This window comes from Lepidochelys olivacea (genome assembly GCF_965140295.1).
Source record: "Lepidochelys olivacea isolate rLepOli2 genome assembly, chromosome: 8".
Classification (NCBI taxonomy): Eukaryota; Metazoa; Chordata; order Testudines; family Cheloniidae; genus Lepidochelys; species Lepidochelys olivacea.
In genome coordinates, this window is record NC_140418.1 from 31,952,847 (window position 1) to 31,979,851 (window position 27,005).

The following is a 27,005-nucleotide window of genomic DNA, read 5'->3' on the forward strand; positions in this document are numbered from 1 at the left end:
AATCAGGCACATAGAGGAACACAATGTTTTTGGGAAGAGTCAACATGGCTTTTGTAAAGGGAAATCATGCCTCACCAATCTATTAGAATCTTTTGATGGGTTCAACAAGAATGTGGACAAGGGAGATCCAGTGGATATAATGTACTTGGACTTTCAGGAAGTCTTTAACAAGGTCCCTCACCAAAGGTTTTTAAGCAAGTAAGCAGTCATGGGATAAGAGGGAAGGTTCTCCCAGGGATCAATAACTGGTTCAAAGAGGGGAGACAAAAGGTTGGAATAAGTGGTCAGTTTTCAGAATGGTGAGAGGTAAATAATAGGTTTCCCCAAGACTCTGTACTGGGACCGGTGCAGTTCAACATATTAATAAATAATCTGGAAAAATGGGAAACAGTGAGGTAGCAAAGTTTGCAGATGATAGAAAATTACTCCTAGGTAAGTCCCAGACAGCCTGTGAAGAGTTACAAAGGGATCTCACAAAACTGAGTGACGGGGCAACAAAATGATAGATGAAATTCTGGGCTGATAAACAAAAAGTAATGCACATTGAAAAACATAATCCCAACTATACATACAAAATGATGGGGTCTAAATTAGCTGTTACCACTCAAGAAAGATCTTGGAGTCATTGTAGATAGTTCTCTGAAAACATCCACTCAATGTGCAGCGGCAGTCAAAAAAGCTGACAGACTGTTAGGAACCATTAGGAAAGTGATAGATACTAAGACAGAAAATATCATAATGCCACTATATAAAGCCATGGTATGCCCACACCTTAAATATTGTGTGCAGTTCTGGTTGCCTCATCTCAAAAAAAGATACATTAGAATTGGAAAGGGTTCAGAGAAGGGCAACAAAAATAATTAGGGATATGGAACTGCTTCCATATCAGGAGACATTAAAAAGACTGGGATTATTCAGCTTGGAAAAGAGATAACAAAGGGAAGATATGACAGAGGTCTATACAGTCATGACTGGTGTGGAGAAAATGAATAGGGAAGTGTTATTTACCCTTCAGATAACACAAGAACCAGGGGTCACCCAATGAAATTAATAGACAGCAGGTTTAAAACAAACAAAAGGAAGTACTTCACACAATGCACAGTCAACCAGTGGAACTCACTGCTGGGCATGTTGTGACAGCCAAAAGTATAACTGGATTCAAAAAATAATTAGATAAGTTCATGGAAGATAGGTCCATCAATGGCTATTAGCCAGGATGGATCACTTGACAAATTGTCCTGTTCTGTTCATTGCCTTTGAAACATCTGGCACTGGCCTCTGTAGAGAGGCAGAATACTCAACTAGATGGACCATTGCTCTGACCCAGTATGGCTGTTCTTATGTTCTTAACCTTGTTTAGCAGAAAATTAGAATTAATATTGCACCTTGCTAGGAATTTTTCCATTGTCTTCTTCTTGAGTCACAGTAAGACTACCCAAGGAATGGTTGGCTGAGGGGATTGGAAGTGGGATATAAAGCAGCTCAGCCCAGGTAATTTGTTCCTTCAAGTATGTGGTTGAGCCATTGGCTGGACAGTGAGAGAGGAGCTTCTACGGCTCCTGAGAATGCTGTCCTAGTTCTATGGCTGGAACTGTAGATATCTGGTGCCAGGGCGGCCCATCTAAGAGCCTTCACAAGCATTATTGTGCAAGAATAGCAGTCACAATCAAACTCATGGATTTAGTATTTTTAACTATTAGGGCTGGTCAAAGAATAAGAATTTTCTGGAAAAAATGGGAAATTCTGAAAGTAAAAAAATCATGGAAATTGATTTTTCATTTAAAAACAAAAATATTTTCTGATTTTGTGTAAAATCAGAAAGTAGAGATTTGGTTTCTTTCCTCCATTCCTTTCCCATTTTTCTTCCCCTTGTGTGTTCCTTGGAAAAAAGAGAAATGAAAGGTAAGGAAAGACCAAGCAAAATGTCTCATTTCAAATAGAATCCAAATATCATGCTGATGAAAAATTGCAAACAATAGAAACCTTTTCCTCAAAAGTTCCAAAGTTGTTCAAAAAGACATTCTTCATCCACAAAGACTGACACAGAACTCTGACCAGCCCTACTGAACATACTTATATGGTAAATAACATTGTGTTCTGTAGGGTTATCAGCAAGCCTATTCGGTGATCCAAAATCCCATGAGACCTAAACACAGCTGGTTGGGAGATGAATACAGTTTCATCCTTAAATATAATTTTTCTACAGCTGCAGGCATAAATCAGATCCTCTGTTGTTTTAACAGAGTTTCTGAGTCTGCAATGTACTTGTGCTGTACAGAGTCATTTCAACAACTGTAGGGACCAGCTCTCAACAGAGTTCCATATCTGCTGTGACTCTCATTTTCAGTGGGAGGTTTATGGCTAACAGCGTCTTCTCTTCTGGAAAACAACCACAAAATGTAGTATTTTAATTTAATTACTGAATATATCATAGCAGCTCTGTTGTCAGATGCAGGGTTTGGGATCTTTGCTGCAGAGTACTGTGAGGGAGCCAACCTAGCAAATAATTAATATATAATTGAAAGCCAAGCACAGGATCAAAGCTATCAAATCAACTTGGAGTCCATATTTAGGACCAGGTTACCTGATGCAGGATTAATGGGTAAAAATTCTACCTCCTCTATGAAAGGGAATTGATGATTTGGGCGTTGCTTCTCCAGGAAGATCAGAGGACTTGGTCACCAAACCCTGCAAATCCACTGGGATCCATGTAGGTCTTGTGCTGAAGGCTCATTTCAGCAAAGCCTCTGGAGTCACACTTACTAGGGCTGCTTTTCCACTGACTCGCTGCAGAGCACTTTGAAGGCAGAAGTGTTCCACTGGGTAGGGTCACTCTTCACTTCTATGGAATACTGGGCATCCCCTCCTCAGGCTGACTCTCTCACACTCAGCTCCAGTGGTACTGTGCCTTCCCCCACTCCCCTACTCAATATGTGTCTCAGTTAGTGGGCTGATTGGCTCTCTGGCCCCCTCTGGGTCTATTCAGGTCTCAGGTCTCAAGCCATTGCTGCTTCCAGGATGGAATCATGTGATTCTCCCACTCACAGATTGTGCTGGGCTTCAGTTCCTGTGGGTCAACTTTCAGAGTAGCAGCCGTGTGGGTCAACTGCGAGTTACCCCAGCCTGATTTTTCTTCTGTGCCTGCCGGCTTGTCCCCTCCTGCAACAATGACAGTGGCAGCCACTTACCAGGCATCCGTCAAGACGCACACTATTATTCATTTAGCGCAACGGCATTTCAGAGAAAACAGATCTTAAAACAATCAGCAGCCTATAGGCATGTCTAGCTTATCCAGTGTCTAACCATCCACCTAGTCCATGGGGACCCTGTAGCTCTAAATTCCTATAGAATCCACATCAGAACCTTCCTGTGCCTCTTCGAGTTTGTCCCCTTAACTCACAGGCCATTCCCAGGAATCAGTCCCTTTTTAACTCTAACTCTTTGATCTGGTAACTCCCAGCTTCAGCAGCATGAAACTTGCAAATTGTTGGAGGCAGGGGGTAGGATCCTCAGAGCTAATAGTTTTCCCCCATTGTCTTTCAAGTATGCGGCAGGATATCCTTTCTCTAGCCATTGTGTTGCTTTCCTGAACATTCCACTAACCCCACCATACACTATATCATCTATCTCAATAACTAGTTTACAGTACTACATATCAGCAATCACAGATTGTTACGTAGCCGCTCCATGATCATCACAATAGAGAAGAAGACTTAAGGATGTATGGGCACAATGTCAAAGTGTAGTGGGGATGGGAGGGGAGCTTTGAAACTCATTCCTTTGCAGATCTGAGCTCCAGGTGAACAAACGTTCAGGATCAAACCATTTCACGCACTAGGGCCTCCATTCAGCAGAGCACTTGCTTTACATTAAGCATGTGCTCATGTGTTTCCATTGTACTCAAAGGGACTCTTTCCATCTGCTTCAGTGAGCTTTGGATTAAGCCCTAACAGTTCTTTTATAAAAGAATCACTCTAAAGTTATTAACTCAGTAGCAGTGGAAAGTGATCCCTGTATGGCAGTGGTTCTCAAAGCCGGTCTGCCGCTTGTTCAGGGAAAGCCCCTGGCGGTTCGCCGCTCCAGGCCAATGGGGGCTGCGGGAAGCAGCGTGGGCCAAGAGACGTGCTGGCCACCCTACCCGCAGCCCCCATTGGCCTGGAGCGGTGAACCGCGGCCAGTGGGAGCCGCGATTGGCCAAACCTGCGAACGCGGCAGGTAAACAAACCGGTCCGGCCCACCAGGGGCTTTCCCTGAACAAGCGGCGGACAGGCTTTGAGAACCACTGCTGTATGGTATATTTACTTGGACTTATCCTTACCATTCATATTTATTTCTACTTAGAAGATCCTCGTGTTATGTGTGAAGGAAAAAAATTCCATACTTTCTAAGGCTATGTCTACACTGCGCACCTGACAGGGACATAGCCGTGCCTGTACAGCTATACCATCGTAAAGTACACAGTGGAGAGAGCTCTCCCGCCAGCAAAAAATAAAACCACTCTCAACGAGGGGCGGTAGCTTTGTTGTAGGGAGAGCATCTCCTGCCGACGAAGCGCTGTCCACACCAGCACTTTTCATATGTAAAACTTTTGTCAGTCAGGGGTGTGTGTTTTTTACACCCCTCACTGACAAAAGTTTTCCAGACAAAAGTGCAGTGTAGACATAGCCTTAGTGAATGGAAAAGCAGCTACAGGTGTAGATTGAACTACTCTATCTGAGCTTCCTTATGCATCCTCATTAGAACCCCTTCCCATTAATTCTTTGCATCAGAGTAATCCCTAGGGGCCCCACTCAAGGATCAAGGCCCCATCATACTTTGCAAAGTTCACACATAATAGATAGTCTGTCCTGAAGACCTTCCAATCTGTTACATGATAAGAGCCAACAAATGGGGAAAACGAATGGTAGTAGGAAGCAGTGGGAAACTCTCAATAATGTAATAAGCAGTTGTCTTCTGCTGTAGCTTACTCCACTTTTCATGGCTTCATGATTAACTGCAGCAATTAGAGATGGAAAAGGGCCATTAAAAAAGCTCACCTAGTCAATCCCCAGCCCAGTGCTGCATTATTCCCTACAGCTTAAATGCATCAGTTATGGGTCATTGGTAGTCTGTGGAGCATGGGCTAGTCACATGGTGCTGTGCCACTTATTTTTATCAGTTACGTTGACTTAAAAGGCAGCTAAATAGATGTTAATTGCTGTTGTTGCTTCTGGGCTATTTGTTCACCAGGGGGAGAGGAGGTGGTCCTGGCAAGCAGCTGTAAGAGAAAAAAAAAATTCCATAGTATGAATCTCTGCCCTACCACATGAACATAACTATTTTATGCAGTCCCATTTGAAATTACTCAAGCAATAAAGGCTTCCCTTAGGAGTTAGTTCAGCTCTCTAGTCTCCCTCCCTTGATTGGAAATGGCTCCTGATAAAATATTCCCTTGCTTGGTTACCTAACCATATTTCTACAGTCTAGTTAAGAAACACTAAACCCTATGGGTTGTTTTTTTTTTCAGGCTATCTAAGGGACAGTCAGTGTCTTAGATACTGCCTGCCTGGACTGGCAACCCACATTAGTTTTTTTCCTAGGGTTTCCATGAATACACCTCTAGTCCTACAGCTCAGTTCCCTCTTCCCAAATAGCCACTCCCCTCCCCTAAAATCAGGGTGGAGTTAGGGAGCCACCCTTATGTTGTGCTTCCTAAGGCTGGGTCAGGCTGCTGAGAGGATCTCCCCTTCTGAGTGTGCTCCAGCCTCTGTACTTAGAATCATAGAATCATAGAATATCAGGGTTGGAAGGGACCTCAGGAGGTCATCTAATCCAACCCCCTGCTCAAAGCAGGACCAATCCCCAATTAAGGAATCCAGAGTGAGACCAGGGATACAAAGTTTAAACTACAACTCTCTTTATTAGTTAAATGACAGGATGGCTCCTGCAGACTCTTAAGCATGCAGACCCTGAGTGCCTGCATTAGGTGGGAGACCCCTCACTAGGCAGCCATTCATCTGGTTTTAAACTGGACACTTCTGCTTTTGTAATGTTTGTCCCCCATCCAGGACTGAGAGAAAACCGGACATGGTTTTGTCCAGTATCAGACAGGGGGATGTCATAATGGAGAGCTCACTGCTCCCCCCCACCAATGTGACCTCACACACACCGTGTATGCAAGCTCACACAGGCAGGGGCAGGGCAGCACTCTCTTCAAAATGGCTCCCCCCGTGCAGTATTACCTCACACCATGCTAGTGGGGGCGAGGTCACACCATTCTCGGAAGTATTGGCATGTCCGGTATTCTGGGAACATGCCAGTGGCCTCCCTAAGCCTCACTCTGTGACTCCCCATAAGGACGCCACATGACTTATTTTAAAGAATTTGTACCACAGTGTCCTGCACCTACCACAAGAAGGCAGTGAGAATCAGTTAGGGTCTCCCTGCAGGGTTCCAAAACCTGCTAACAGGGTGGAACAACACAAGAGTCCTGCCACCGCATGCCATTTCTGATTGGTTTGTTTAGTCTTTTTGCTGCATGAACGCCATTGCCCTTCTGTGCCCTGCACTCTCTGCATGGTGGTGAGTGTATTTAAACTATTCTGGTTCTCAGCTTTGTGCTCTGAAATGTTACTCACACAGCTGGACGTAAGAGCATCTGCAACTTCACTCCCTCCCCCTTGCCCCAAGCCCTGAGTGAATCAGAAACTAACACTTGTTGAGGGAGGGATGCTTCCCAACGGTTGGACCCTGGGATAATACTTGAGTCATTAACACCACATATTTCCCAATCTTGCTGCTATCTGAGGCAAAAAGAAGAGATGCACTCGGCAGGGGTCACTGACCGACAAAAGCAGCAGCCCAAGTAGTTTAATCCTGCCTCTGCTTTGGTGAACGCCCAGGGCCACATCTCACAAAAGCTAGGTTTTTACGCAGCAGAGAGTAGTCCAGGGCTAATAAATGTGTATCGGTTCAGGAAATTAATAAAATTCTCATAGACCAGCTCCAGAGCACCTATGCTTTGGCCAGGGCTGGGAGAGATGTTGGAACAGCGGTGACTCCTAATCCAGATTCCCCTATATGTCCATGTGCTGTCCTTCTGCCAAGCCTTGGGCAGGTATTTTGGCACCACTCCTTTTAATTGCCTTTTCATTTAACTTTCCCACCTTCCCACATCTTCATTTCTCTTGCTTTCCGCCTGTACGGTGTGTGTTTCCTCTCTGTCTCTGCCCTTATGCCTTGCTTTTCCCTTTTCTCTTTCCCCTTTCAGTCTCTTCACTCTTTGTGCAGTAGACTTTTTTGGCCTCTTCCAGCTTCTCAGTCTCCTTGGTGCCAATGGGAGGGTAGAGATTTTCCAGGAGGTATTTGGTTGAATTCTAGAAAGGTAACAGCAAACCTCAGAATCCCTCTTCTCAGCTCCTGTCATCCTCCTACCTGTGGCCTTCCTGCTTAACAACTCACAGCAGCCCATCCAAAGTGCTCCTGCAAAACTTCTCTTCCTAGCTGTGTTTTTCTCTGTGGAAGTTTCTTCGTGGGCTAATATTCATTAGCTTGTATTCATGATGCACTTGAACCTGGGAAGTGTTGTATAAAGGCCAAGTATTATACAGTTGCCTTCCATATCAAGTGCAGGCTTCTCATCCCCAAACTAGGTTCTGTACAGCTCTGCTCCTACCTTTGTCTCAGCCCTTGTTTCTTCCTCCTTCCCCTCCTCCCCATTTCCTATTCCCTGGGCTCTGCCCACTACTCACAGCTAAACCTCCCTGTTTTGTATCTTTCTCCTGTTCTAATTTTCATTCCACCTTCTGTGCTGCCTCTGATGCTTGGAACAGTCTCCCTTTTCTTGTGTGACAGGTACCCCCACTCCATTCAGATTTTCATTCTTCCACACAGTAGGAAGAATGCAATAAATGCATTAAATGCAATAAAGCTGGTAATAAATTCAAATCTCTCATGAAAACTAATTTCTTCCATAAAGCCTCCCTATGGCCACCATCCAAAGAAGAGGTTTGTACTTAAAATTAAAACACAAAAAACAAATCTGCACCATAGGAAGCGGTTTTATACAGTTGATTGTGTGTGTCCCCACTAAGCGCATTAAGTCGGCGGAGTGCGTCCACAGTACCGTGGCTAGCGTTGACTTTGGAGCGTTGCACTATGGGTACTATCCCACAGTTCCCGCAGTCTCTGCTGCCCATTGGAATTCTGGGTTAAGCTCCCAATGCCTGATGGCGCAAAAACATTGTCGCGGGTGGTTTTGGGTATATGTCGTCAGTCCCCCCCTCCCTCCGTGAAAGCAATGGCAGACAATCGTTTCGCACCATTTTTCCATGCGGCTCCCATACTGTTTTCAGCAGACGGTGCACTAGGACTGCTAACCATCGTCATCGTTGCTGTAACTCTGCTCTGCTGCTATTATCTCAATATCTCAATTTCTCCATGTTATCTGTCATGGTCTCCCGGATATGTGTGTTCTTCCTTGGGAAATGTGTGTGGTGCTTACCATCGTCATCCACCACTTCCGCTGCAACTCTGCTCTCCTGCAGATGCCATACCATGGCAAGCATGGAGCCCGCTCAGATCACTGCGGCAGTTATGAGCATTGTAAACACCTCATGCATTATCCTGCAGTATGTGCAGAACCAGAACCTGCAAAAGCAGGCGAGGAGGCGACGGCAGCGCAGTGACGAGAGTGATGACGACATGGACACAGACTTCTCTCAAAGTACGGGCCCCAGCAATTTGGCCATCCTGGTGGCAATGGGGCAGGCTCATGCTGTGGAACGCCGATTCTGGGCCCGGGAAACAAGCACAGACTGGTGGGACGGCATAGTGTTGCAGGTCTGGGACGATTCCTAGTGGCTGCAAAACTTTTGCATGCGTAAGGGCACTTCCATGGAACTTTGTGACTTGCTTTCCCCTGCCCTGAAGCACAAGAATACCAAGATGAGAGCAGCCCGCACAGTTCACGAGCGAGTGGCGATAGCCCTCTGGAAGCTCGCAACGCCAGACAGCTACCGCTCAGTCGGGAATCAATTTGGAGTGGGCAAATCTACTGTGGGGGCTGCTGTGATCCAAATAGCCAACGCAATCACTGAGCTGCTGCTATCAAGGGTAGTGACTCTGGGAAATGTGCAGGTCATAGGGCTCCTGGGGACTTAAGTGGTATATAAATATAAGCTTTGCTCTGTGACCCTCTGCTTAGGGTGAATTACACCTCCATTGTACTGTGTCTGAACTGTTTTGCCTTTTTAATTTTTTCTAAACATATCAGGGCAAGAACCACGTGTTCCTGTTTTGTACAGCACTAAAGTGTAAACACACTATCAGGTCACAATAAATACAATTTGATAACTTTGCTCCTTGATGCTTCCCATCCTGGTGGATTTCCCCTTAAATGTACAACTCTTTGATACCCAGTGGGGCATTCTGAACACTACATTAGGCTTTGGGTTTTTTTTTTATTAAATGGACTTGTGATGTTCAAAGATGAGGTTTAGATTAAGAATCATATGCTGCCTGTGTCCAATTCAAATGACATGCAGACACTGATGAGTGACAGCACACGAGAGCTTCAAGGACGCCTCAGTACACTGCACAACTTTCTGCTCTCACCCTGAAACACCAGCTGCTTCTTCAGGTGAAGATCTGCTATGAGAAAATGAAACTCCATGAACACTGCTATGTACAGGGATAGCTTTTCTGGAGAACTAGAGTTCCGTGTTTTCTATAAAAGCAGCCCTTTATGTTTGATTGTACTGGTGTGGCTTAAATATTAGTGAGGGGCAAACTTCAACCAGTTTTGGGAGCAGCTTTGGAGAAGCTCTATTGAGTTTGCAAAACTGGGCTGTATATCTTTTAAGAACAGCTAGGAATTCTGCATTTCTGGAACTATGACATGTAGAAGGGCTCTCATTTCTCCAGGGACACTTTACACTTGCTATGCAAGCCTCCTAACCCATCAAGTTGCAGTGGGGGAGGTTTAGATTGGATATTAGGAAAAACTTTTTCACTAAGAGGGTGGTGAAACACTGGAATGTGTTACCTAGGGAGGTGGTAGAATCTCCTTCCTTAGAGGTTTTTAAAGTCAGGCTTGACAAAGCCCTGGCTGGGATGATTTAACTGGGAATTGGTCCTGCTTTGAGCAGGGGGTTGGACTAGATGACCTTCTGGGGTCCCTTCCAACCCTGATATTCTATGATTCTATGATTCTATGATTGCTAGTAAATGGGCAATTGTTATTTGTATTGCAGTAGCACCTAGAATCTGCAGTCATGTCCCAGGATCCCATCATGCTAAGCATAGGTGATGTGTGTGTGGTGGGGAAGGGGGTACATGGGGTCATATATCCTGCCTGCCCAATTTCTGCCAGGGTTGGAGTTGTGCTGAGCACAGCTGAAGGGACATGCCTAGAAAAGGCACCAGCAGCGAGAGCTCCCGCTGAGCCCCACTAGGTGGTACCCAGAGCAGAGAAGCGAGACCAGCCTGGTGAGTCACAACCCTTCCTCACCGGCTGGCAGTTACCCAGAGCCTGGGTTTCTGATATGTACCGTATGTGTTGTGTGTTGTACCGTATGAGTATGTGTTGTGCCCCCCCGCACTATCAGCACCAGTTACCATGGCGCTAGGTGCAGTACAAACATTAAAATGATTGTCCCTGCCCCAAAGAGCTGGTAATCTACTTGATACTGGGCTTGGAGCAAAATACCCAGCTGACTCATCCAAAAGGGTCCAGAATGGATCAAATTCTGTACTTCAGAATTTGCTTCACATAAGTAACTACCAGTAAACTCATGCCCAGCAGGAAATCATGGGTAGAAGCTATGGAGAAGTTACTGCCTGGGTCATCTGCATTAGAAACCATTGAGTGATTCTGTCCAGGGCCTTGGGGTGAATGGGCTACATGTGTGGATACACATGTCAGTGTCACCTGTGTGCACAACCATATATGTATGCTTCTATGCAGAGGGGCTGCTGGGCTGTTAAAGCCATTGCAGAGGCACAGGCTCTCCACACAGTTACCTAGTGATCTACAGAAGGCTAAGGTTATCTATTAGATTTAGGGTTCAGCTCTACAGCCTTCTCCTTGGGGTGGCCAACCTGCCTCTCAAACTGACATTGTGGGCATTGCTCAGAACTGGCAATGGGTGTCAGATATTGCAGGGAATTTCTTCGTTCTGACCCCTGTTCTGTGGGTTGCACAGTTGGAGAATTGGCCTGGGGTGTAGAGAGCAGCCTTGCGATATATTTAATTCTTCTCTATGCCAAGAATTTAAATCAACTGGAAACTGGGACACTGATAAAGTTTAGAGCCATCGGAACCAAGAAGAGGGCCACAGCTGCATCCCTTTAGCTGCAGGGATTTTCAAAGGCCATTTTTTCTTAGTACTGTTCCGGTCATACGATGACACCAATATCTCCTACTGCCCATTTGAGGGCCCCCAGGAACAAAATAAGTGCGAATAGCATTTTTTTCAATGCTGCTTTCATAAAAGAATTGCAATTATTCTTTTTGCAAAAGAGTTAAAGGTTGGAACAAGTCCACACAACTTTAACTGCTGGGCACACAATGGAAAGTTACAATCATAATATAAATGGAAATTGGAATTTGTAGGTGGTATGGCTGAGAAAAAAATAAGCTACCTAAAATATTTTGAATATGTTCAGCAATCAGTCTATTGGCCGTGAATTCCCTTGCAATCATATTTTCAAGGCACTTTTTCAAAGTCAAAGCCTTTTGCCTTAGTAAATACGTGATCTGACATTTCTTTGGTGTAGCAACTTTGATGGCTCAAGCTTGTAGCATTTTCCCTTAAGTGAGTTTTTTCTGCAAGATTTTAGAATTCATGGGTTACAAAAGTAACAGACCCAAAATGGCTTTACATACCCAGGCAACAGAAAACCCTTAGCCTTGGTTACAACCCAGCCCTGTAACAACTGCTAGGCCTGAGCCAAACTCCATTGGAATGACTCTCCTTGATTTCTCTGGGCTTTGGAGCTAGCCCTGGGTGTGAAGTTCTTTCAGCTGAAAGCTTTTCCCCACTTCTGGCTACTAAGCAACTATCTACATAGGATTTTCTTTATTTCTTCGTGAGCCTGACTGGGCCACAAGTCCCCAGACCTGCCTCATTTCTCTGTCCTCTACACCTGCATGGGATTTAAGCATGGATTTAACAGTGTGCTTGCTGTAAAACCATCAGGGACTCACTATCCCATCACATGGACTTTTTGTCCCAGAGGACACTCAAAAGCGTGAGAACTGTGCACCAAAATTTCTACTTTTTATACTCTTCTCTTACCCAGTCTGCTGGATTTGGCCTTCCACAAACAAATTGCTTCATCCACTACTGAAGTACAGCCACCTTTGGAGGTGGAACATCACAGCTCTTCAGCCATATACTGTCAAAAGCTAGTATGTCAAGTTGAAATAGAGGAAATGTTGGTAGGAAGAATGTAGTTCTGCTTATTGGAGCCTGGCCACAACACTAGAATTAATCTCTCTAGTCTGTTAAGAATTGTCATGATGAAGGATTCTATGATAAAATGGCCAGTACTTCAGATTAATATAATCTCTCAAACACCACTATCCTTCCTAGCACTATGCTGGAGTATCAGCTGCGTACAAACTTCAGAGGATGATTAGCCAATGACAAATACTGCCCTGATTCAGATCTAATGGGCATGTGAAGAAGAGACTCAGGTAGGGCCAGGTTCTGTGGGATTCTCCCTACATCAGGGAATCTGTAGGTGCATAGAAGCTTAATCAACATTGATATAATAAAGAGAGACAAGGAAGGAAGAGCCCAGGGAGGAAGGATACTCAGAGATAAGAAAGAAAAGGAGTACTTGTGGCACCTTAGAGACTAACCAATTTATTTGAGCATAAGCTTTCGTGAGCTACAGCTCACTTCATCAGATGCAGAGATAAGAAAGTAGAGTCACAAACAGAGAGATGCTTTGCAACTCTTTTATATCAGATGACACAGGCACCTGTTGTGAAATGGATGCTTCAGCTAGTGAAAAGGATTCTGAAGTGTGAGTTGGAAAAAAATGGGGGAGAGGTGCCAAATGATTCTTCACTTATGGTACTGGTGGTCATTTGAGCTGGCCCTGTTTACTCTGCTGTGTGTTTCTAGCTCTGTGTTCGGATCTCGTGTCTTTTCATCCTTGTATTTGTGCCAGTGGCCAGAGATAGCCCAGAAACTATGAGACTGATGCTAACACACTGGCAGAAAAGGCAGGCTTAATGCACTCAGCCAACCTGCTGCACTGTCTCTTACTCAAATTTCCTAAGAAACGGATATGATAGATTAAAATGATTTTTTTGGCTTATTGCTGCATGCTTTTTAGCTAGTATCTGGGAAAGTGTGAAATCCTTTTTTTTAAAAAAATATAGTAAGTATACTGCACTTCTGCTATTTTGTAACAGCCTTTAATCGAGCTGACTGAAAGAGCCTGGGTTTCTGATATGTACCGTAGCCAAGAACTACTCAGTTAGGAAAAACAGAGGAGCCAGAATCCAATCAATAGCTCTTTGCTCATTGCTGGGCTCGTGGACATTGGATGGTGGAGAGAGCTGCACTAACTGTCTAGTGAGCTGTGCTCAAGAGGAATCCAGTTGTCACTTTCTTTTAGCTTCCCCCCCCCCACACCTTATACTAGCTCTGTAGTCTCTATTGTATGAAGTATTTAATTTCTACAGCATGTTAAGGTTGTTTCCAGACACTAATCAATTACATGCCAGTCCCAGTGTGTTGCTTCCACCTTAAGAGGGTGGCATAGAACAAGGGATTATTTCCATCTCTAAGATGTGAACTATACACATTTGTTTAACGCCAAATTGCTTTATGCCTTTATGACATGTTTAAACTATGAGTTGAGAATTTCTTTCAACATTTATGTTACAGAAGCCATTATAACATTAACATTCAAATTCCATTGAGAGGACATGACAGCTGTGCAGTCCTATGTGTCAATCGTGGGTTTGTTACATTAAATGGTTTAGTGTGGTTTTCTTTAAGTAAGAGCGGCACAGAGAAATTGAGAGAGACAGAGAATTTTAACCCTGTGTGAGAGGGGTAAAGACATTCTTTCCTTCAGAATCTGAAAGAAAAACAAAAACTCTACATCTACAATTGACTTCTGAAAAAACATTGCGGAGGTACTGATGTGTCATCTCAAAGCCTTCAGACACTGCAATATAAAAACCTAGATTTTTTCCCCCTATATATGCAAGTGGTTGAATATATGTAAAAGAAGGCCAAAGTTTTGCAATATTTAAAGAAAATGACTGCAAAATGTTGCAAGGACGCATTTACCACTTGGCAGAACAAAGCTTCATTGGCACAAAGTGTCTAACCTGCATTGTGTACCCTCATGTTGGTTCTCTCATCTGCTGATGATACCTTTCTTGGCTTTTATGAAGCATGGCAATCTTGCTCTCTGCAAATTCTTTCCACAGGAAGCTGTGGATGGGGGAGTATTCCCCCAAGAATGAGATGGTAGAGAGTGAATGATTGGTATGAATTTTAAGTGGATTCCCTGTGAAGGTTTGTTTTTAATCATTAACTCTTACTGTACAAGGATGGTTTTCCATACCTGGTGTAGTGCCAGATTTCAATCAGCCTATTTGTATCATAGAAATGTAGGACTGGAAGCGATCTTAATAGGTCACCTAGTCCAGTCCCGTGCATGGAGGCTGGACTAAGTATTATCTAAACCATCCCTGACAAGTGTTTCTCTAACCTCCTCTTAAAAACCTCCAATAACCGAGATTCTACAAACTCCCTAGGTAATTTGTTCCAGTGCTTAACTACCCTTACCGTTAGGCTCGACATTAGGAAAAAACTTCCTAAATCTCCCTTGTTGCAATTTAAGCCCATTATTTCTTGTCCTGTCCTCTGTGCTTAAGGAGAACAATTTATCACCCTCCTCTTTATAACAACCTATTATGTATTTGAAGATTGTATTCATGACCCCCCTCGCACCCAGTCTTCTCTTCTCCAAATTAAACAAACCCATTTTTTTCGGTCATTCCTCACAGGTGATGTTTTCCAGACCTTTAATCATTTTTGTTAATCTCCTCAGGACTTTCTCCAATTTGTCCAAATTTCCCAAAGTGTGCTGCCCAAAAGTAGACACAGTACTCCAGCTGAGGCCCTATCAGTGCTGCGTAGAGTGTCTTGCTTACAGCATTTCTCCTAATACATCCCAGAATTAAGTTTGCTTTTTTTCTTTTTTCTTTTTGCAACAGTATTACATTGTTGACTCATATTTAGTTTGTGATCCACTATAACCCTCAGATCCCTTTCTGCAGTACACCTTCTTTGGCAGTCATTTCCCATTTTGTATTCATTCAATTGATTATTCCTATTTGTATTTTGCATTTGCCCTTACTGACTTTCATTCTATTTATTTCAGACCATTTCTCCAGTTTATCAAGATCAGTTTGATTCTAATTCTGTTTTACAAAGCACTTGCTACCATAGGTGCAGGAACTATGGGTCTGGGGGTGCTGCAGGACCCCCGGGCTCCTGGCTGCCAGCCCTGTGCCCAGGGTCTCAGCTGCCAGCCCCACGCCCGGGTCCCAGCTGCCGGTCCAGCTCCTGGGGCTCTGCTCCTGGCCTCAACTTGAGGGTGGGGAGGAGGGGTGGACGGGGTAAGGTGGCTGGCTTTCAGCACCCCCACCATTAAAAATGTTCCAGTGGCACTGCTTGCTGCCCCTTCCAGCTTGGTATCATCCACAAACTTTATAAGTGTAGTCTCTCTATGCCATTATCCAATCATTTATGAGATATTGAATAGAATCAGACCTAGGACAGATCCCCTTGGGACTCCACTCTGTATACTCTTCCAATTTGATTGTGAACCATTGATAACTACTTTCTGAGTAGAGTTTTCCAACCATTTGTGCACCCACCATACAGTATGTTCATCTAGGCCATATTTCCCTAGTGTGTTTTTCAGAAGTTCCTGTGAGACAGTATCAAAAGCATTACTAAAGTCAAGATATATCCCATCTACTGCTTCTCCCCCACACACATCCACAAGGCTTGTTAGCCTGTCAAAGAAGGGTATTAGGTTGTTTTCACATGGTTTGCGCTTGACAAATCCATGTTGACTGTTACTTATCACCTTATTATATTCTCAGTGCTTACAAATTGATTGATTATTTGCTCCATTATCTTTTCAGGTACCAAAATTAAGCTGACTGGTCTATAATTCCCTGGGTTGCCCTTATTCCCCTTTTTGTAGATAGATACTATATTTTATAGATGGGTACTATATCATCTAAAATTATGTACTGTATTTTAAAACTTTGTCTAATATTATCAGTATTCCACATGCAGAGCACGGGGAGATTGGCATACTGTTCTGGTGCAATACTACAGTTCTGGATGTCATGAATGTACGTTATGCCCAGACCAGGGTTCTGTACTTAATCAGATATGCCTAAGCAACTCAGCTGTGTACTATTAGATGATGAGAATGGTACAGTATGCTTGGTGCTTTACAGACTTGCTGCTTGAGAGAGGGTCTCTCCCCTAAGGAGAGACTAATCCTGGAGTTGAGGGTGCTCAGCAGTTCAAAGCTAGACCTTAGGTTAGATAAATTTTGCAGTGAATATTCATAGACCATGTTTGCTGTTTAATTACTAGATCTAGTTAGAAAGAGAAAAACTAAAGTTTTTCAAATTCCTTGTTCCCCACCACCTTTATAAATTTGAAAAATTTCCACCAGCTCTCTAGAAGAAAACTGTAAATAGAGAAAATGTGAGAGTGACCCTTTCTTCTTTTTAATTTTCACATTTCATATTTTGAAATTTTTATTAATGTTTTTGAAAATTTGCAATCTGCTCCATTTCTGGTAGAGCCCACAATATTCTTGGTGACAATATGCAGACAGTAGCGGGAGGAGGAAAGACATACAATATGTGAGCAGACTGACAAAGTGATGGTTAGGTGTGTCTTGGTAATAAGGTGGAAGCACTTTTTCTTTCAGTTCTTATGGTCAGGCAGACTCCTGTGCCCATGCATAGCTACCTGACTAAATCATAGAATCTTAGAAGATTAGGGTTGGAAAAGACCCCAGAAGGTCATCTAGTCCAACCCCCGGCTCAAAGCGGGACCAATCCCCAACTAAATCATCCCAGCCAGGGCTTTGTCAAGCCGGGCCTTAAAAACCTCTAAGGATGGAGATTTCACTGCTTCCCTAGGTAACCTATTCCAGTGCTTCACCATCCCCTTAGTGAAATAGTTTTTTCCTGATATCCAACCAAGACGTCCACCAACAAGTGCAGCAGCTCATTCATATGTATGTAGTTGTGGGATCCTGAGTCTAAGTTAGTCCCCCCTCTCCCAAACTCTTTTCCATAGAGGATATATAAATGTATCCCCATCAGTGGCAGAACATGTCAGCTACTTAGTCCAGAGGTATCACCCAAGAAAGTGTAATAGACCAAGGTACAGGAATACTGATTTTGGGAAAAGGCTGAATTTTCAAGCAAATTAGAATAAATACATAGGGGCATTTTTATTTGTTTTGTTTACACTTGCAATATTTATTGTCACTTCTCTTTACTGTTTATGGACGAAACAGGGAGAAGATAGCTTTGGAGTAGAGATGGGTGGTTGGTGGCAAGGCCACTGAAGATGAACTTGAAGGGTCTTTTACTCTTAAATTCAGAGTTAAGATTTATTAAACATCTACGTTTATATTATTTTAGCAATTACGGGATCTGGAAATGCAGTAAATGAAGATTAGTGATTAATTTATGGGGCCACCTTTTCATAGAGAGTAACAACAATTGTATGTAAAGTAGGTGATTGTGAATGTTTCGGCATTTGCACCTGCGCACAGCAGAGCATTTTTTACATATTGTGCTTGCGTGTGCAGTTAGCCCATTTGTTTATATAATGCAGTTTGCTTTCCCACTCAGACCTCTCTGGTTCTATTTATTCCTTATACCAGATGGACAATGGGAGGTAAAACTTGCCCCTTCTCAGAGCTGAAGACTCTGCCTGCAGCAAAAGCTGGTACAGTGACCAGCAAACCTGGAGCCTGTTCAGGGGGTATTCTCACTGTGTGCCACGGTACACATTTCTGCAGAGGTGCATTGAGGAGACTGGGGAGATGGTGGCCATAGTCTCAGGGAGGAGTAGCATCACTCCCAGTGGATCCACAGAGTCCCAGCAGTCATTGCCTTGGAGGTGCAGATCTGCAGCAGCAGCTATGGAGTGGCTTTGCTGGTGTGAAAGGCAAGATAGATTGCCTATACTCTTCACATCCCCCCGCACCACCACCACCATACACACATACCCCTATGCATAGTCCAGTTAATCAGGTTGGACCCTGGAGACAGCACATGTCCCTGAGTGATCACCATGAGTCAGCAATCGCTTATGCACAGATGCTTGTCTTCTAAAGCATCTCTGATTCTAGCCAGTCTCTTCACAGGTTCTCAAATCCAGTAGTCCCTAATATCCCTCACAGAATGACATGATTCAAGAAAATATTATACAATCAGGAAAATAAACGAGAATGAGAATAATAAATAAATCATTTTGGAAACTCTGAAGCTAATTCTGGTGTATTTGTCCATGCTTAATATTTTACTGATTGTAGCAGTGTGTGCTTATTTTATGCAATAGAGTGAAAATTAGTCTTCATAAAACCAATTGTTATAGCAGTAAATGCAGTTATTTATTCTGAAAATCCTACCATGTCTAAACATTGTTTCCTGAGCATCATATTAACATATTAGTCAGTTAAATCAATAGAGCAAAAGCTTATTATATGTTAAAAATATGGGCAACCTGTTTGGTTCAGTTCCTGTGTCTCACAGTTTCCTCTGAATCTTTGATAATTACATCCAAGATTTAATCTCAGGCCAGTATTCATGAATTTCTTTGTCATATTGGGCTCACATTATAGTGCAGAAAAAGACAATGTTGACAATGAAATACACAAGAGTGCTTGCTATTTGAAAGCACAAAGTCTCTAGTCTCAATTTTTAACTGTGCATGAGTTGGGGTGGGGAAGGAAGGGTATTTAGTTGTATACTGTGTGTACAGAATTATAATCATTCTTCTTCCTATTTCAGTAATCTATAATGTTTTCTGCACATAAAGTCACAGGACTTGTCAAACAATCCATCTGTGGTCTCACCATTTTCCGTTAAATCAAAATGGTCCCATCCTTTGCAGTTAGTTGCAAGGCTATAGCGTCACATTGGTCAACTGAAGATTAAAACTTTGTTCTAGCAGTTGCATTCCAATTAGTCATTAAATAGTCACCATATTATTAACAGCAAACAGTGCAAGGATGTGTGTACAGTTTCTTTCCAGCTATAGGAGGAAGCCAAGCAGGAGTTAAACTGGAACATGTTCGAGACAGAAGCTCTTTAACACTGATTTATTTATTCCAGCAAAAATCATTGTAAATGGAGTAACATGATGGATTCTTCACCATTATCATTTGAAATATAGTTATGTAGGAATATGTTATTTGTAAGGTAAAAATCCAGGGCATATGTAATGTACATATTTACAGTCCAAGGATAGCATAACCATTACTGCAGATACATCTTGTCTGTACTAGGGCTCACAAATGCCATAGTAAAATATGTTAGACATAGAATCATAGAAATGTTGGGCTGGAAGAGACCTCCAAAGGTCATCGAGTCCAGCCTCATGAACTGAGGCAGGACCAAGTAAACCTAGACCAGCACTAACAGGTGTTTGTTTAACCTATTCTTTAAAGCGTCCAATGAGGGGGATTCCACAACCTCCCTTGGAAGCCTATTCCACTAGTTAACTATACTTAGTGTTAGAAAGTTTTTCCTAATAGCTAACCTAAATCTCCCTTGCTGCAGATTGAGCTGTTTACTTCTTGTCCTACTTTCAGTGGACATGGAGAATTGACCTCTTTATAACATCCCTTAACGTATTTGAAGACTGTTTTTGCTGTGTTGTTTTAGCCATGTTGGTCCAAGATCTGAGACAGACAAGGTAGGTGAGGAAATATATATTTATTGTACCAACTTTTGCTGGTGAAAAGTACAAGCTTTCAAGCTACACAGGACTCGTCTTCAGGTCTGGGGAAGGAAGCAGACTGTTTGAGCTAAATACAAGTTGGGACAGGTTGTTAAGCAGAAGGGATAAGGTATGTTGGAGGCAGTCACTTGAAATGAAGTGGGCAATTGGGCATTAGATTGTTATGTATCAAAGGTGCAAGGTGAGCAAGGGTAGCAGGTTGTGTGGTGTGTTACAAATTGTTGTAATGAGCCATAAAACCAGTGTCCCTGTTAAGTGCATATGTTTTGGTGTCTAGCAGAGTTAGGGATTTAAGTTCGCAGATTTGCCTTTTGAAGGTGTTTGTCTGGTTTCCCCCACATAGTTGTTATTGGGGCATTTGATGCAGTGGATGAGGTACATCACATGTTATAATAAGCATGTGTAGGACTCATGAATCTTGAAAGGTGCGTTGTAGGGGGTATATATCATCATAACAGTGGAAATATGTCTTCAGGTTTTGCATCTGTTATTCTGGTAGGGTCTGGTCCTCCTTTGAGTTGCTGTGTCCTAGTCTGTGGGGAACTTCTTCTGGTGATGAGCTTGGAGAGGTCTTGGGGTTGTTTCAGACCAGAACAGGGTCTCTAGGAAAGATTTGTTTCAGGATATGGTCACTATCAAATATGGGTTGTAATAATTTAATGGTACCCCATAGAGGTTCCAGTGTTAGGTGGTAGTTAACAATTAGTAATGTGCAGTCAGTGCCCCCCCCCCACGCTCCTATTAAAGCAGGTTCTGCTAGGGCATTTGGTTGGCCCTTTCCATGGTATGATCTACTTCTATGCTGGAGTGTCCTTGTTTAGTGAAGGCAGTTTAGGTGTGTTTAGTTGCATATCCTGGGCTTTCTCCCTCACCATGACAACATGCATTACATGCAGAGTGACACCCACAAATTCCTAGTCCCAGAAATATGCATCTTGTACTGCTCAGTTCTCTTCAGAATGGCTGCTTAAGCCGGTGATAACTCTTTAACACCTGGCTGGGGTACTTGTGTGTCTTTGTCTCTGAAAAATTGGTTTGGGCCTGGTTTTCTTAAACTTGAAGCATGTTACAGCAATGATATATAGTAGAATCTTATAACTTCACATACAACATTGATACACATATTTTACCAGGACAGTAATGTTCAGCAGATGATGCCATTTCAAATGATACCTCACCAAGTATACCTTGTACAAAATGTATCATAGTCTTGTAAAAGTGGTGACCATAGTAGTATAGACTGTGGTGGTAGAGTTTCTCTTGGAGTTGTTTGGGGTATCTTGTTGGATGGTATCTTTAAATTCCTGTATGAATTGTAGAGTGGGCTCATCTTTGAGCTCTGGATACTAGGTGGTGTTAGAGGGTTGTCTGTTGGCTTCATTGATATAGTCATCCAGAGTAAGGACTATGATAGCAGCCCCTTTCACTGCTGGTTTGATCATTATATGGTGATTGGATTTCCTGGACTGCAATTCCTATCTGTAATTTCCTCTTTGTGGTAGAGAGAGTGTGTTTGTTAAAGATTTCACAATATTTTTAAAAAGAAAAGGAGTACTTGTGGCACCTTAGAGACTAACCAATTTATTTGAGCATGAGCTTTCGTGAGCTACAGCTCACTTCATCCGAAGTGTAGCTGTAGCTTACGAAAGCTCATGCTCAGATAAATTGGTTAGTCTCTAAGGTGCCACAAGTACTCCTTTTCTTTTTGCGAATACAGACTAACAAGGCTGTTACTCTGAAACCTGTCACAATATTTTTGTTTTTCTGAAGCAATCAATATAATGACCCAGTGTGTGACTTCGTCCACTGTGGTGTGTCCAGTCAGTTGATTCTATTTTCTTATGACTATCAGTGGGGATGTGTTGGTTGTGAGTGGTATTGTCTTTGTTATGAAAAGATTCCTTGAGGTGGAGTCAGCGGAACAACTCTTCTAGTTCTCCATATGTTAATACAGTATCCGGTTCTGTGGTGGGGCAGACATTCAGTCCCTTGGAGAGTACGGATACTTCAGTTCTGGTTAGGAGTAGTCTTGACAGGTTGATGATGATGGGATGTTGTGTAGTGTCCATGTGCTGGGTCATGGTGTCTTGGTTTCTCCTAGAAACTGTTATCAGATGTAGCCACCTGGACCATTGGTAGTCTGGCTGTTACCTGGGGTTCTTTCAACCCAAAGCTCTTGGCAACTTTTACTCTGTGCAAGGTGGTGTCAGAAAATAAATCAGGGGAGACATGGCCTTCTGACCAATAGATGGCTGGCACAAACAGGACAACACAAGAGTGCTTTCACTTAAAGCTAAACTTTACTTAGTCTCAAGCACTTACACACGTCCTCAAAAGGTTAGTAAAACACCCCAACCCTTGATAATTACCAAAGCTGAGTGTGGCTCTCAAGTGACACAGCGGCAGGCTTCCAGTGGCCAAATCTTCCGTCTGCCGGTGGGGACTGCAAGATATATCCAGAGCAAGAGTCCAAAAAGACTCCAACTATCTCAAACTTTCCACCCTTATTTATATATTAGTAATAGAATGACATGTCCCTTAAAGAAAACTTGTTAAGTAAACTGTTTCAATAGTCAAGCAAGAGGTTCCTTCTGATTATCAATTAACCAGGTGTGGGTTTTTCCAGAGTTTGCAGCCTTGAGGCCCCAATAGACATACCTGGGGCACATCCTGCTCTTCTAAAACGCATGTATCAGCCACTTCAACACAATTCTTATCAGGAAGGATGCGGGGTCAAGTTGCCCTCACTGTGGCACCCAAAGACCCCCTTTCCCTCCTGCCTTGGTTAAACTTAGTCTGCTGACTTGGCCAATTTACAGCCTGCTGATTTGGCTGCTTTTAGCAATAAGCCATAGTGGTTTCAGGCACTTTACTGGTTTATCAAAGTCTCCCCATACATGACCTAGTAGTCAAAAAGAGACTTCAGCCTACCGATTAGAGCAGGGTCCACTGTGGACAGAGTCCAAGAATGAGCCCCGGCTCAGTACTGGAGGGACAGAAGCTGAATGCTAGAGCCAGAGGGTAAACCTAGTTGTAAGCCAGAGGCAGAGCCAGGTATCGAAGCTAGAAGTCGGAAGCTGTAGGGGAACAAGGACAGAAATAGGGCTGGGACAAGGGCAAGTGCAGCTTCCCACATGGTACATGCTGCTGATCTTCTGTGAAGGCCAGGCTTATAAGCAGGGTTGCTAAACCAGCAGCCAATCAGGGGTTGTGCCTACTCTGTCAATTCTAAGGCAGTGCAGCTAGGCTCATTGGTTGTTTTGCAGTATAGTTAATTATTGAAGAGGCCGGCAGCTGGTTCTAGCTGGTCTGGTTCCTGACATCAGGTTCCTCTTTGGTTGTCTTTTCTCAAGACTAAACATGCCTTTCTTTTTAACCTTTCCTCATAGGTCAGGTTTTCTAAAACTTTCCTTATTTCTGTTGCTCTCCTCTGGACTCTCTCCAATTTGTCCACATCTTTCATAAAGTGTGGCACCCAGAACTATACAGAGTACTCCAACTGTGGTCTGAGCCGTGCCAAGTAGAACAGGACAATTACCTCATGTGTCTTACATATAACATTCCTGTTATACACCACAGAATATTACCCCTTTTCTCAACTGCATCACATTGCAGACTCATATTCAATTTGTGATCCACTATTGCCCCTAGATCCTTTTCAGCAGTATTACCACCTAGCCAGTTATTCTCCATTTTGTAGTTGAACATTTGATTTATTTTTCCTTCCTAAGCAAAGTACTTTGCACTTGTCTATTGAATTTCATATTGTTGATTTCAGACCAATTCTCTAATTTGTCATGGTTGTTTTGAATTCTATTCTAGCCCTTCAAAGTGATTGCAACCCCTCCCTGGTTGGTGTCACCCACAAATTTTATAAGCGTGCCCTTCACTTCTGTTATCCAAATCATTAATGAAAATATTGAAGAGAACCAGACACAAGACAGAGCCCTGAGGGAACCCCACTAGATACAACCTCCCAGTTTGACAGCAAACCATTGATAACTACTTTTTGCATACTGACAGGTTTCAGAGTAGCAGCCGTGTTAGTCTGCTCTAGTCTCTAAGGTGCCACAAGTACTCCTTTTCTTTGAATACTGTCTTTCAACCACTTGGGTACCCACTTTCTAGTAATTTAGTACAGTAAACACATTTTCCTAGTTTGGTTATAAGAATATCAGGTGGGACTGTATCAAAGTCAAGATATATCATGTCTACTATCCACTAGGCCAGTACCCTCCCAAAAAACTACAAATAGGCTATTTATCAAACAGGCTTAAGAATCCTGGTAGGCTTTTCTATGGTGCTCATGACTGTAGCATCTTAGTGCTTCACAAACATTAATATGTTTCTTTTCACAACACCCTTGTGAGGAAAAGGAGTAATATTTTCTCATTGTTCAGATGGAGAACCGAGGAACAGAGAGGTTAGTGCCAAAAATATACAGTAGTTTTGGCTGCAGTTTTTTTAACATGGACAAAACAGCATATTCTTTCCCTGACCTCATTCTGAGATAGATCTGTACAGTTTTTGCGGATTTTAATTAGGAAAATGCCACCCCAAATGGTTGAAATTTGGCCAGATAACAGGTTATAAGCAACTGAGAACAGGGTCTTATAGTGGAAAATGACAGGCAACCTTAACTGTGGGCATGAGTACCAGAGCCACCAATAAAAGAGTGCTACCTACTGAATTATCTTGTCAGTAGTTCTTCCTGCAGCACATAAGTATTTGCTCACAAAGACCCAATGTGCTTAGGGACGTGAACAGTGGAAGGAGCACAAAATGCAGTGATATAGGTGTACTTTCTAAAGGGAAAACTATTGTATGGCTGATGCTTTTGTTAAACGCAGTCACATCACTACAGGAAATACAGTGACTCATCTGAAAGCTAAAGCCTAATTCAACTCTATGATTCTTTAATAATGAAATTCACAATCTTTAATAAAAAGTGCATTTGAGGTATTGCCTTTATAATTCTGTGGTGTGAACACACTGTCAGTGGCGTATGAGTTATTTTAAACAGTATGCTATTTTATATTAAAACATTAATACATTAACCCCTTCCAGGCCAGGTTCTGCCAGGGTGCTTTGCCTCCTCCATAAGTCATGGAGGACACCCTGTGAAGAGATTTATGGTCCGATCTGCCACATAAAATTGTCTGGTCGCATTTTTTGCTGTCAGTTGTTTGGGATTCTAACACACCTATGCTTTGCTTCAAGGGTGAAAATGTCTTAAAGTAAGCTTGATCATATGCTAAATCACAAACTGAAAGGTCAGAGTTTGCAAGGCAAGAATAAATCCTTAGTATAACGTGAGATGTGGCCTTCCACTCAAATAACCATTTCCTCTTTACGCATCATTTTTTTAAAAAAGGCTCCTACTCTTCCCCCCTGTTTGTAGGTCACCTCTCGTGTTACGAGTGAGAAAAGTGTACAATAATACTTAGCTGTGCAACCCTGGTTGACGTCTCTAAACAAAGTAATGTATTCGGTTTAATTCCATTAAAATCAGTGCAGTTGCTTCAGTTTCATACCGGTGTATCAGAGACAACAGTTTGCACCACTGTTTTGACTTGTACTCATGATGCTTCTGTGAATTTTCATCTGTCCACAAAGTTACCATTGTAACTGGACAAGTGTTTTGCTGTTATGAAGAGTTGCTGCTGCAACGTGATGCACATCAGATAGTGATTTGTACTGGAACTGCCGTAATCAGGCAACCATTTTAATTAATTCACAATGTCTAGGAAATTTCACCTATTTGAATAGAATGCATGCTACATCACTCGCAGATGCATAAATGAGCCTCTTAGTGACTTACTGTGAAGCAGACAAAATGGACTCTTCTGGGCAGAATAGAGGTTCTGATCTCTTAGTGGGATTTATAATGGTCTATCTTCATTCATTATTAAATTTGCTACATTATTAAGTGTTATGCATGCTACCTTAAAAGAACAGTATATAGGTTGCAAAGTCAAGCTTTCAAAAGCTAGAACAATGCAGAATTAAAGTGGACTGGGTAATATTAATTTGTCCCCCTTGTACACATGCATTATGAAAAAGTCTTTATTTACATTTTCATATATTAGTTTTCTTCTCATCAGATCTCTTCCCCTTTATCCCACACCCTCATGCTCCCACCCACTGGTTACTACTCCCAGTCTTCTTGTCCAGCAACACAGTTTCTCCCTCCCACTCCAATCCCAGTCTCACCAGACTCTTTCTTCCAATCTTCTCCTCCTTCCTTCTCTCCATGTTCCTTAAGGGTGCAGGGGAAGGGCCACTGAGAGCACAGGAGAGAGAGGCTTCCTGCTCTCAGTTCCATTGTCCAGCTCCAATTTAGCCTGGAGTATCTGGGAGTAGACATTGCAGGGAAAGTCCAGCTTTGCCCCTGTAGCCCTGGTGCATGTATAGTCCTGTCACACATAGAAGCTGTGAGGAAATGAAGCATGAAGAGTTGCTCTGTGGGGATGACACATGCACAGTCTGCTCAGCACTAAGAGTTGTGAGGTATGGAGCATGCTCAATAAAGATGGAATCTCCAGGGATTTTAGCTGCTAAAATCGAAGAAGTTTGAACATGTGCAAACTGTCATTTTTTCAAGGGTTTATAACTTGGCCAAAAGTGGGTGGATTTTCATGCGGCTAACACAAGGCACTTCCCTGCAACAAAGGCCAACCCCTGCCAAATTTTATATCCCTGCTCCAGAGTATGTGGGCACTAAAGCTTTCCAAAAAAGGTCATCAGAATTTTTAACAAAGGCAAAACAATATATTTTTCCCTAGTCTCATTTTTGGAAATGGCTGACATTTTCAGCCTGAGCCAGACACCAAGCATGACAAATCTGAGCGTGAACAGTTAAAGTTTGGCAAAGCTATAAGCAACTGAAAAGAGGGTCTTAAAATGGATAATGTCAGGTAACCTTAATAGGTTACCAGCCCTGCCTATATTACAGACAGAAGTTAAGAACGC

At 42.8% G+C, this 27,005-nt stretch overlaps 1 protein-coding gene across 2 annotated transcripts in view; it reads left to right on the plus strand.

The window, feature by feature from the left end:
- Positions 1-27,005, plus strand: part of KCNIP1 (potassium voltage-gated channel interacting protein 1) — a 552,728-nt gene that overhangs the window by 19,300 nt on the left and 506,423 nt on the right. The gene's annotated exons all lie outside the window — the stretch shown is intronic.